Genomic DNA, 12,772 nt, shown 5'->3' with positions numbered 1-12,772 from the left:
GCCAAATTCCTTTTCTGTTGTTTGATTTGTTGCCAAATATTTGGCCGCCAATAAGTTGTTTGGGGTTGAACAGGTTCGTGGATCGGCTCACGTACCTAGAGCCAGTGCTTTGCCTCCTCCTCCTTCAAGAAAAAAAGTTAGGGTTCGTGCCCCTCGTCGGCGCCGGCGCAGGTCCGCCTCGTCTCCGGTGGCCCTAGGACCATGGAGGCGCGGTGAATTCTGACAAGGGCCGGCGGGAGGGCTTCGTTTTTAGTCGTTTTTTCAATCTTGTTAGAGTTTGTGTCCTACTTAGGAAGGCGAGACGGCGGCGGCTCTCTGAAGATGAAATAAATGTCTTCCCGCCTAGTCCCTGTTCCGGCGGTGCATCTAGCATCGTTGGTGGGCGTGTGGAGGTGTGTCTCCGGCAGATCTATCTTTGGTGGATTTGCTCGGATCTCGTCGTTGTTCGTCCACGTTCGTGTGTCTTCGGTTTGGATCCTTCCGATCTACGTTATTTTTCATCAGCGACAGTTGCTGTTCTGGGGTGCTGGTCCTATGGGACCTTAGCACGATGACTTCCCGACTGTCTACTACAATAAGTTGTGCCCTGCTCCGGCGATGGAGGGGCGATGACGGCGGCGCGCCTTCAGCTCGCTTCGATGCTTATAGTCATCGCTAGGTGGTCTACGGACCTGGATGTAATTTTTATTTCTGGTGTTCGTTGTACTGCCATGATTGAAGATAAATAGATTGAAAGTTTTTCCGAAAAAAAAGTTATCTGGGGTTGTTTGGTTCGGACCAATTCTGGCCCGGCCAACCGTGGGCTCACCAAATAAATGATAAACGTTTTCACCACTCGTCGATTGCCAAAAACTGGCAGGGAATTGAACTAGCATGTTGTGGAGGGCTTGGGTGCACCAAAATTTTGGCATCCATTCTAATGAGAACTTAGGGGCTAGGTGGATGCCAATTTTTTTGTGGGGGCGTACGAGGGCATCAATCCAAACAGTTCTTTTGTTGTTGCCTTTATAAATTGTTTCCAAATCTTTGGCAAACCTTGGGCTTTCAATCCTGCACCAAATAATTAGCAAGGGAATACCGACAGAGCAGCTTTAGGATAGCAAGAACCAGACGACCCTAGGACTTTACACAATGTGCACATTTAGCTACAACACGGTTGAAACGGTACAATTATAAGGTAACCCCCCTCCTAGTCCGAACACCCGTTTGGTAGGACGTTTAGGCTGGAACTAGACTCATGAAAAACTTGTGATGGCAGCCCTTTCGTGAACAAGTCAATGGACTATGAGCTGGACGAACATGTAGCACACGTGCTTCATCGAGAACCACACGATCACGAACGAAATGAAGATCATTCTCGATGTGCTTTGTGCGTTGATGTTGCACTGTGTTGTAGGCTAGGCTAGGCAGGAGGCACTGATGTTGTCACACTAGACGATTGTAGCCCAAACTAGAGGACACTAGAATTCATGTAGTATCAATTGTAACCAACAAGACTCAGCAACATAATTAGCAACTCCATGATATTTAGCTTCAACACTTGAATGTGTCTGTGGGCTGCTTTTTGGAGGATCAAGAGATCAAATTCAGACTGAGGAAGACACAAAAGCCATATATTGAAGTCCTGGTGTGTGGACAACTCGCCCAATCTGAAGGAAATATGCCCTAAAGACAATAATAAAGTTATTATTTACTTCCTTATATCATGATAAATGTTTATTATTCATGCTAGAATTGTATTAACCGGAAACTTAGTACATGTGTGAATACATAGACAAAAACAAAGTGTCCCTAGTATGCCTCTACTTGACTAGCTCGTTTATCAAAGATGGTTATGTTTCCTAACCATAGGCATGTGTTGTCATTTGATGAACGGGATCACATCATTAGAAGAATGATGTGATGGACAAGACCCATTCGCTAGCTTAGCATTATGGTCGTTACAGTTTCATTGCTACTGCTTTCTTCATGACTTATACATGTTTCCCAGACTATGAAATTATGCAACTCCCGAATACCGGAGGAACACTTTGTGTGCTATCAAATGTCAAAACGTAACTGGGTGATTATAAAGACGCTCTACAGGTGTCTCCGTTGGTACTTGTTGAGTTGGCATAGATCGAGATTAGGATTTGTCACTCCGATTGCCGGAGATGTATATCTGGGCCCTCTCGGTAATACACATCACTATAAGCCTTGCAAGCAATGTGACTAATGAGTTAGTTGCGGGATGATGCATTACGGAACGAGTAAAGAGACTTGCCGGTAATGAGATTGAACTGGGCTTGTTGCGAGAAGCTCTGGTTTGTGAGAAACTTATATCCCAACCTGCCCCAAATGGGACAATATTTTTACCACTGCATGTTGATGCCGTTCCATGATAGCATGTCAAGTTTCATGAATTTCAGACGAGTTTTTGATTTGCTAGAATTTTATGTATCTTAATGTTAGCGGGCGAGCGGCGGTGGCAAAGGTGTTTGACATTCATTCCCATTTCTTGCATGGGACCTAAGGTTGCAACCAAGGACACACATTTGATTTTTCAACCTGTTTATACGGACTGGAGCATGTGCATGTAGTTCAAATTTGAATTACGCACATGAACACATAGAAAACTCAGTTAATGTATAAAAATGTCCAAGCGAACCCTTAAAAATCCCAAAAGTTGACGCAACGCTCCTGTTGTTCTATGTTGACACGAGAAAAAAATTGAAAGTAAGAAGAGGCAACAGATATCGTTTCGTCCCCCAAGGTAGCACATTCCCTACCGAAACCATCAGGCTTATTGTGAGAGAAGCTCTCGTTTGCGAGAAGCTTATACCCAAACTTGCCACAAATGGGACAATATTTTTACCACAACATGTCGATGCCGTTCCATGATATCATGTTAAGTTTCATGAATTTCAGACGGGTTTTCAATTTATTAGAATTTTAAAACCATGTATCACAATGTTAGCGGCCGAGCGACAGTGTCAAGGTGTGATGACCCACAAGTATAGTGGATCTATCGTAGTCCTTTCGATAAGTAAGAGTGTCAAACCCAACGAGGAGCAGAAGGAAATGATAAGCGGTTTTCAGCAAGGTATTCTCTGCAAAGACTGAAATAAGTGGTAGCCGATAGTTTTGTGATAAGGTAAATGGTAACGAGCAACAAGTAACAAAAGTAAATAAGGTGCAGAAAGGTGGCCCAATCCTTTTTGTAGCAAAGGACAAGCCGGAACAAACTCTTATAATAGGAAAAGTGCTCTCGAGGACACATGGGAATATCGTCAAGCTAGTTTTTATCATGTTCATATGATTCGCGTTCGGTACTTTGATAATTTGATATGTGGGTGGACCAGTGCTTGGGTGATGTTCTTACTTGAACAAGCATCCCACTTATGATTAACCTCTATTGCAAACATCCGCAACTACAACAAAAGTATTAAGGTAAACCTAACCATAGCATGAAACATATGGATCCAAATCAGCCCCTTACGAAGCAACACATAAACTAGGGTTTAAGCTTCTGTCACTCTAGCAACCCATCATCTACTTATTACTTCCCAATGCCTTCCTCTAGGCCCAAATAATGGTGAAGTGTTATGTAGTCGACGTTCACATAACACCACTAGAGGCTAGACAACATACATCTTATCAAAATATCAAACGAATACCAAATTCACATGACTACTAATAGCAAGACTTCTCCCTTGTCCTCAGAAACAAACTTAACTACTCAGAAAGCATATTCATGTTCATAATCAGAGGGGTAATAATATGCATATAGGATCTGAACATATGATCTTCCACCAAATAAACCAACTAGCATCAACTACAAGGAGTAATCAACACTAGTAGCAACCTACTAGCACCAATCCCGGATTTTGGGACAAGAATTGGATACAAGAGATGAACTAGGGTTTGGAGATGAGATGGTGCTGGTGAAGATGTTGATGAATATTGCCCTCTCTCGATGAGAGGAGCGTTGGTGATGACGATGGTGATGATTTCCCCCTCCCGGAGGGAAGTATCCCCGGCAGAACAGCTCTGCCGGAGCTCTAGATTGGTTCCGCCTCGTGGCGGCGGAGTCTCGTCCCGAAAGGTCGCTTATGATTTTTTTCTCATCGAAAGACTTTATAAAGGAGAAGATGGACGTCGGAGACCCACCAGGGGGCCCACGAGGTAGGGGGCGCGCCCTAGGAGGGGGGGCGTGCCCCCCACCCTCGTGAGTAGGGTGTGGCCCCCCTGGACTTCTTCTTTGGTGAGGATTTTTCTTTATTTATTTTAAGATATTCCGTGGAGTTTCAGGACTTTTGGAGTTGCGCAGAATAGGTCTCTAATATTTGCTCCATTTCCAGCCCGGAATTCCAGCTGCCGGCATTCTCCCTCCTTATGTAAACCTTGTAAAATAAGAGAGAATAGCCATAAGTATTGTGACATAACATGAAATAATAGCCCATAATGCAATAAATATCGATATAAAAGCATGATGCAAAATGGACGTATCAACTCCCCCAAGCTTAGACCTCGCTTGTACTCAAGCGAAAAGCCGATAAAAATAAATATGTCCTCATGTTTAGAGGTAGAGGCGTCGATAAAAATAAAATACGGACATGAAGGCATCATGATTATTCTCATAACAGCAACATATATAGATTTTGTCATATGATTACTTATGTTCAAGCGATGATCTTTTCACAAAGCGAAAGTATGAATCATAAACCTTATTGAGCACCAACAAACTATAACCTCAGTCATTGAAACAATTTCAATTTATCATAACATCGGAAAGAGTCTATGTCAGAGCTAAAAAGCAAGTCCACATATTCAACTATCATCTAGTCCTTCATAATTGCTAACACTCACGTGATACTTGTGGTTATGGAGTTTTAATCGGACATAGAGAAAGATAAGGGCTTATAGTTTTGCCCCACAACCTTTTACCTCAGGGGTAATGTCAACAATAATGGTTCATGCTCCCCTACATCCAATTATATATATATATATATCATGTTCTTTCCAACATGCTGAGCTTGCCAAAGGATAAAATGAAAAAGGAAAGGTGAAGATCACCGTGACTCTTGCATAAGGTAGAAGATAATAATAAGGATAGGCCCTTCGCAGAGGGAAGCAGAGGTCGCCATGCGCTTTTATGGTTGGATGCATAAAATCTCAATGCGAAAGAACGTCACTTTATATTGCCCCTTGTGATATGAACCTTTATTATGCAGTCCGTCGCTTTTATTGCTTTCACATCACAAGATCGTATAAAACTTATTTCTCCCACAGCAATCAATCATACATATTTAGAGCAATTTTTATTGCTTTGCACCAATGACAACTTACTTAAAGGATCTTACTCAATCCATAGGTAGATATGGTGGACTCTCATGGCAAAACTGGTTTAAGGGTGTTTGGAAGCACAAGTAGTATCTCTACTTGGTGCTGAGAATTTTGGCTAGTATGAGGGGAAAGGCAAGCTCAACAAGTTAGAGGATCCATGACAACATATTTTATCTCAGATATAAGAAAGACATAACTCATTACGTTGTCTTCTTTGTCCAACATCAACTCTTTTAGCATGTCATATTTTAATGAGTGCTCTCAATCATAAAAGATGTCAATGATAATATATCTATATGTGAAACCTCTCTTTCCTTATTACTTCCTATTAATTGCAACGATGACCAAAGCTATGTCTGTCAACTCCCAACAACTTTTAATCATCATACTCTTTCTATGTGAAGCCATTACTTTCAATAAGATCAATATGAACTCTTTATTTCTTTTAATTCTTTTTCTTCTTTTCTTTTATTCACCCAAGATCATGGCAAAATAATCAAGCCCTTGACTCAACACTAATCTTTATTATATATAGCTCACGGACTCAATTACAAATAGAGATCATAAAGCAAAACTCAAAACTAGATCATGCCATAAACTTTATTCTACCAGATCAAGATACTACTAATAGGATCGAACTAAGAAAAACGGTAAAGATAGGAGTTGTGATTGTGATACGATACCGGGGCACCTCCCCCAAGCTTGGCAGTTGCCAAGGGGAGTGCCCATACTCATGTGATTATATCTCCTTTGTCGGCGAAGAAGGTGGAGGTGTTGTCGATGATGTGGGCTTGGACTTCTCCCTTAATTTGCGCTTGAGGACAGCATTTTGATCCCTAAGATCATCAATCTCCCACTCTAGGGTTAATTTCTTTTTGCATAGGTCCTGCTTATTTTCCTGCAAGAGACGAAAAGGAATAAACTCGAACTTAGGTTTCTTTACCCTATCAGGGAGACTTGACTTTTTGAACTTCCATGTGCATGTCCCCAGGTTGAGGTAATGGGGCTTCATCTTCATCTGAGCTCGTCTCCTCCTTCCCATTGGGTTCATAGTCCTCTTCTTCCTCCGTGGTCCAACCATCGCGTTCCACATCTCCATAGACCTTGGGATTTGCTAAGTAATCATCCACATAGCTTTCTCCTTCCGAATCCTGGGAAGACATGTTGATCTAATCTGCAACGGGACAGCTCGAAACAAAAATAGAGGAGATTTGCGTGATAAGGGAGTCAAAACCTTCGGGAGAATATATAATGAATTTTTACCGACCAAAATACGTATCGTGCAAGAAAACAGAGTCCGGGGGGCACACGAGGTGCTCACGAGGTAGGGGGCGCGCCCAGAGGGGTAGGGCGCGCCCACCACCCTCGTGTCCTTCCTGGACTGCTACTTATTTTTCTATTTTTCTAAATAATCCAAAACGGAGAAATATTGCCTTAAAAACTGTTTTGGAGTCGGTTTACTTACTGTACCACATACCTATTCCTTTTCGGCGTCTGAAACGTTCTGGAAGGTGTCCCTTATGTATTCCTCCGGGGTTACGGTTTCAATAATATTGGTTTCAATATTTATGGGATTACCTGAGATATAATGTTTGATTCTTTGACCGTTTACCACCTTCGGGTTGGTGCCTTCGAAGTTGTTGATTTTCATGGCACCGGAACGATAAACCTCTTCGATAACATAGGGGCCTTCCCATTTAGAGAGAAGTTTTCCTGCAAAAAATCTTAAACGAGAGTTGTATAGCAATACATAATCACCTACATTAAACTCACGCTTTTGTATCCTTTTATCATGCCATCTTTTAACTTTTTCTTTAAATAACTTGGCATTTTCATAAGCTTGGGTTCTCCATTCATCAAGTGAGCTAATATCAAATAACCTCTTCTCACTGGCAAGTTTGAAATCATACTTGAGCTCTTTAATAGCCCAATATGCCTTATGTTCTAGTTCGAGAGGTAAGTGACATGCTTTTCCATAAACCATTTTATATGGAGACATACCCATAGGATTTTTATATGCAGTTCTATAAGCCCATAATGCATCATCAAGTTTCTTGGACCTATTCTTTCTAGACCTATTAACAGTCTTTTGCAAAATTAATTTGAGCTCTCTATTGCTCAATTTTACTTGACCACTAGACTGAGGGTGATAAGGAGACGCAATTCTATGATGAACATCATATTTAGCAAGCATTTTACGGAAAGCACCATGAATAAAGTGTGAACCACCATCAGTCATTAAATATCTAGGGACTCCAAACCTCGGAAAAATAACTTCTTTAAGCATTTTAATAGAAGTGTTGTGATCAGCACTACTAGTTGGAATAGCTTCTACCCACTTAGTAACGTAATCAACAGTAACTAAAATATGAGTGTATCCATTAGAGGCAGGAAAAGGTCCCATATAATCAAAGCCCCAAGCATCAAATGGTTCAATAACAAGTGAATAATTCATAGGCATTTCTTGACATCTACTGATATTACCAATTCGTTGACATTCATCATAAGACAAGACAAACTTACGGGCATCCTTGAAGAGAGTAGGCCAATAAAAACCGGATTGCAATACCTTATGTGCAGTTCTATCTCCAGCGTGGTGTCCTCCATAAGCTTCGGAGTGGCACTTGCGTAGGATATGTTCCTGTTCATGCTCAGGTACACAATGTCTAATAACACCATCTACTCCTTGTTTATAAAGATGTGGGTCATCCCAAAAGTAATGTCACAAATCATAGAAAAACTTTTTCTTTTGTTGGTATGTGAAGCTAGGTGGTATAAACTTAGCAACAATATAATTAGCATAATCAGCATACCACAGAGTACTATGAGAAGTACTTATAACATTTAATTGTTCATCAAGAAAGCTATCATTAATAGGTAGTGGGTCATCAAGAACATTCTCTAACCTAGACAAGTTGTCTACTACGGGGTTCTCAGCTCCTTTTCTATCAACAATATGCAAATCAAATTCTTGCAGCAAGAGAACCCATCTAATAAGTCTAGGTTTAGCATCTTTATTTTCCATAAGATATTTGATAGCAGCATGATCCATGTGAATACTTACTTTAGAATCAACAATATAAGGTCTGAACTTATCACAAGCAAATACAACTGCTAAAAGCTCTTTTTCAGTAGTAGCATAATTTCTTTGAGCATTGTCTAGAGTCTTACTAGCATAATGGATAACATTTAATTTCTTATCAACTCTTTGCCCTAGAACAGCACCTACAGCATAATCACTAGCATCACACATAATTTCAAAGGGTAAATTCCAATCAGGTGGCTGAACAAGAGGTGCAGAGACTAATGCTTTCTTAAGTGTTTCAAATGCTTCTACACAATCATCATCAAAGACAAATGGTATATCTTTTTGCAATAAATTAGTCAGAGGCCGAGAAATTTTTGAGAAGTCCTTAATGAACCTCCTATAGAATCCAGCATGACCAAGGAAACTTCTTATACCTTTGATGTCCTTAGGACATGGCATCTTTTCAATAGCATCAACCTTGGCTTTATCAACTTCAATACCTCTTTCGGAAACTTTGTGCCCCAAAACAATACCTTCATTAACCATAAAGTGGCACTTTTCCCAATTCAAGACAAGATTAGTTTCTTCACATCTCTGCAAAACTCGATCAAGATTGCTCAAGCAATCATCAAAAGAGGAACCATAGACGGAAAAGTCGTCCATGAAAACCTCACAAATCTTTTCACAAAAGTCAGAGAATATAGCCATCATGCATCTTTGAAAGGTAGTAGGTGCATTACATAAACCAAAAGGCATACGTCTATAAGCGAAAGTACCAAAAGGGCATGTAAAAGTAGTCTTTGATTGATCTTTAGCCGACACAGGTATTTGAGAGAAACCAGAATAAACATCTAAAAAGCAGTAATGTGTATGTTTGCATAATCTTTCTAGCATTTGATCGATAAAAGGTAAGGGGTAATGATCTTTCTTAGTAGCTTTATTTAATTTGCGGAAATCAATTACCATCCTATAACCTGTAATAATTCTTTGTGGAATCAATTCATCTTTATCATTAGGAACAACAGTAATACCTCCCTTCTTAGGGACACAATGGACAGGGCTTACCCACTGTCAGCAACGGGATAAATTATACCTGCCTCCAGAAGCTTGAGTATTTCTTTTCTTACCACTTCTTTCATTTTAGGATTCAGACGTCGTTGAGGATCACGAACTGGTTTGGCATCTTCTTCCAAATTTATTTTATGTTGACATAGAGTGGGACTAATGCCCTTAAGATCATCAAGAGTATATCCAATAGCAGCACGATGCTTCTTCAGAGTTTTCAATAATCTTTCTTCTTCATGCTCTGAAAGGTTAGCACTAATAATAACATGATATATCTTCTTTTCATCAAGATAAGCATATTTAAGATTATCAGGCAAAGGTTTAAGCTCAAACACGGGATCACCCTTGGGTGGAGGGGGATCCCCTAAAATCTCAACAGGTAAATTGTGTTGCAGAATAGGTTCCTGTTTAAAGAATACTTCATCTATTTCCTTTCTTTCATTCATGAACATATCATTTTCATGGTCTAGCAAATAGTGTTCTAAAGGATCACTAGGAGGTATGGCAATAGAAGCAAGACCAATAATTTCATCTTTACTAGGCAATTCTTCCTCACGGTGTTGTTTACTAAATTTAGAGAAATTAAACTCATGAACCATATCATCCAAGCCAATAGTAACAACATTCTTTTCACAGTCTATCTTAGCATTAACAGTGTTCAAGAAGGGTCTACCAAATATAATGGGACAAAAGCTATCTTGTGGGGAACCAAGAACAAGAAAATCAGCGGGATATTTAGTTTTCCCACACAAGACTTCGACATCTCTAACAATCCCAATTGGTGAAATAGTATCTCTATTGGCAAGCTTAATTGTGACATCAATATCTTCTATCTCAGAAGGTGCAATTTCATGCTTAATTTCTTCATATAAGGTAATGGGTATAACACCAGCACTAGCACCCATATCACATAAGCCATGATAACAATGATCTCCTATTTTAATAGAAATAACAGGCACGCCTACCACAGGTCTATGTTTATCTCTATCACAAGGTTTAGCAATTCTAGAAGTTTCAGCGTTGAACTGAATAACATGCCCATCAATATTATCAGACAAGAGATCTTTAACAATAGCAATATTAGGTTCTACTTTAACTTGCTCAGGGGGTACATAAGTTCTAATATTGCTTTTATGAACAACAGTTGAAGCTTTAGCATGATCCTTTACTCTAACAGGGAAAGGTGGTTTCTCAACATAAGAAGTAGGAACAATAGGATCATTATAAGTGACAGTCTTTTCTTCAACTTTAATAGGTGCATCTACTTTTACTTCTATGGGAGGATGATATTTAAACCACTTCTCCTTAAGGAGATCAACATAAGTAGCAAAAGATTCACAGAAAGAAGCTACTATCTCAGAGTCAAGTCCATATTTAGTGCTAAACTTACGGAAAATATCGGTATCCATAAAAGATTTAACACAATCAAACGTAGGTGTCATACCTGACTCCTTACCTTCGTCGAGGTCCCAATCTTCAGAGTTGCGTTTAATTCTATCTAATGAATTCCATCTGAATTCAATAGTCTTCATCATAAAGAGCCAGCACAAGAAGTATCGAGCATGGTGCGATTGTTTTCAGAAAGCCGATCATAAAAACTTTGCATAATTATTTCTCTCGAGAGCTCATGATTGGGGCATGAATATAACATTGATTAAAGCCTCCCCCAAGCTTGAGCGATGCTTTCTCCTTCGCGAGGCCAAAAATTATATATATAATTGCGATCACGATGAACAAGATGCATAGGGTAATACTTTTGATGAAATTCCAATTTCAATCTTTTATAGTCCCACGATCTCGTATCACATAGCCTATACCATATCAATGCGTCTTCCCTCAAAGATAAAGGGAAGACCTTCTTCTTAGCAACATCATCGGGTACACCTGCAAGCTTAAATAATCCACAAACTTCATCCACATATAATAAGTGCTCATCAGGATGCTTTGTTCCATCTCCTGTAAAAGGGTTAGCTAGCAGTCTTTCCATCATACCCGAAGGAAATTCAAAAGGAGTTTCATTTTCAATAGGTTCAGTAGGTTGAGGAGCAACTCTTTGCTCTACTTGACGGGGCGAAGATACCCCGAACAAGCCCCTCAGAGAATTACTTTCCATAGTAACAAATGACAGTAAATTTCAGCACACTATATAAAATTTTCCTTACCAAATTCCACCTACCAAAGGCGCTACACTCCCCGGCAACGGAGCCAGAAAAGAGTCCCGATGACCCACAAGTATAGGGGATCTATCGTAGTCCTTTCGATAAGTAAGAGTGTCGAACCCAACGAGGAGCAGAAGGAAATGATAAGCGGTTTTCAGCAAGGTATTCTCTGCAAGTACTGAAATAAGTGGTAACCGATAGTTTTGTGATAAGGTAAATGGTAACGAGCAACAAGTAACAAAAGTAAATAAGGTGCAGCAAGGTGGCCCAATCCTTTTTGTAGCAAAGGACAAGCTGGAGCAAACTCTTATAATAGGAAAAGCGCTCCCGAGGACACATGGGAATATCGTCAAGCTAGTTTTCATCACGTTCATATGATTCGCGTTCGGTACTTTGATAATTTGATATGTGGGTGGACCGGTGCTTGGGTGCTGTTCTTACTTGAACAAGCATCCCACTTATGATTAACCTCTATTGCAAGCATCCTCAACTACAACAAAAGTATTAAGGTAAACCTAACCATAGCATGAAACATATGGATCCAAATCAGCCTCTTACGAAGCAATGCATAAACTAGGGTTTAAGCTTCTGTCACTCTAGCAACCCATCATCTACTTATTACTTCCCAATGCCTTCCTCTAGGCCCAAATAATGGTGAAGTGTTATGTAGTCGACGTTCACATAACACCACTAGAGGCTAGACAACATACATCTTATCAAAATATCAAACGAATACCAAATTCACATGACTACTAGTAGCAAGACTTCTCGCTTGTCGTCAGGAACAAACGTAACTACTCACAAAGCATATTCATGTTCATAATCAGAGGGGTAATAATATGCATATAGGATCTGAACATATGATCTTCCACCAAATAAACTAACTAGCATCAACTACAAGGAGTAATCAACACTACTAGCAACCTACTAGCACCAATCCTGGACTTTGGGACAAGAATTGGATACAAGAGATGAACTAGGGTTTGGAGATGAGATGGTGCTGGTGAAGATGTTGATGAAGATTGCCCTCTCCTGATGAGAGGAGCATTGGTGATGACGATGGTGATGATTTCCCCTTCCCGGAGGGAAGTATCCCCGGCAGAATAGCTCTGCCGGAGCTCTAGATTGGTTCCGCCTCGTGGCGGCGGAGTCTCGTCCCGAAAGGTTGCTTCTGATTTTTTTCTCATCGAAAGAC

This window comes from Triticum dicoccoides, chromosome 2A, assembly GCF_002162155.2.
Source record: "Triticum dicoccoides isolate Atlit2015 ecotype Zavitan chromosome 2A, WEW_v2.0, whole genome shotgun sequence".
NCBI classification, from domain to species: domain Eukaryota; kingdom Viridiplantae; phylum Streptophyta; class Magnoliopsida; order Poales; family Poaceae; genus Triticum; species Triticum dicoccoides.
Note: the sequence above shows the minus strand (reverse complement) of the source record.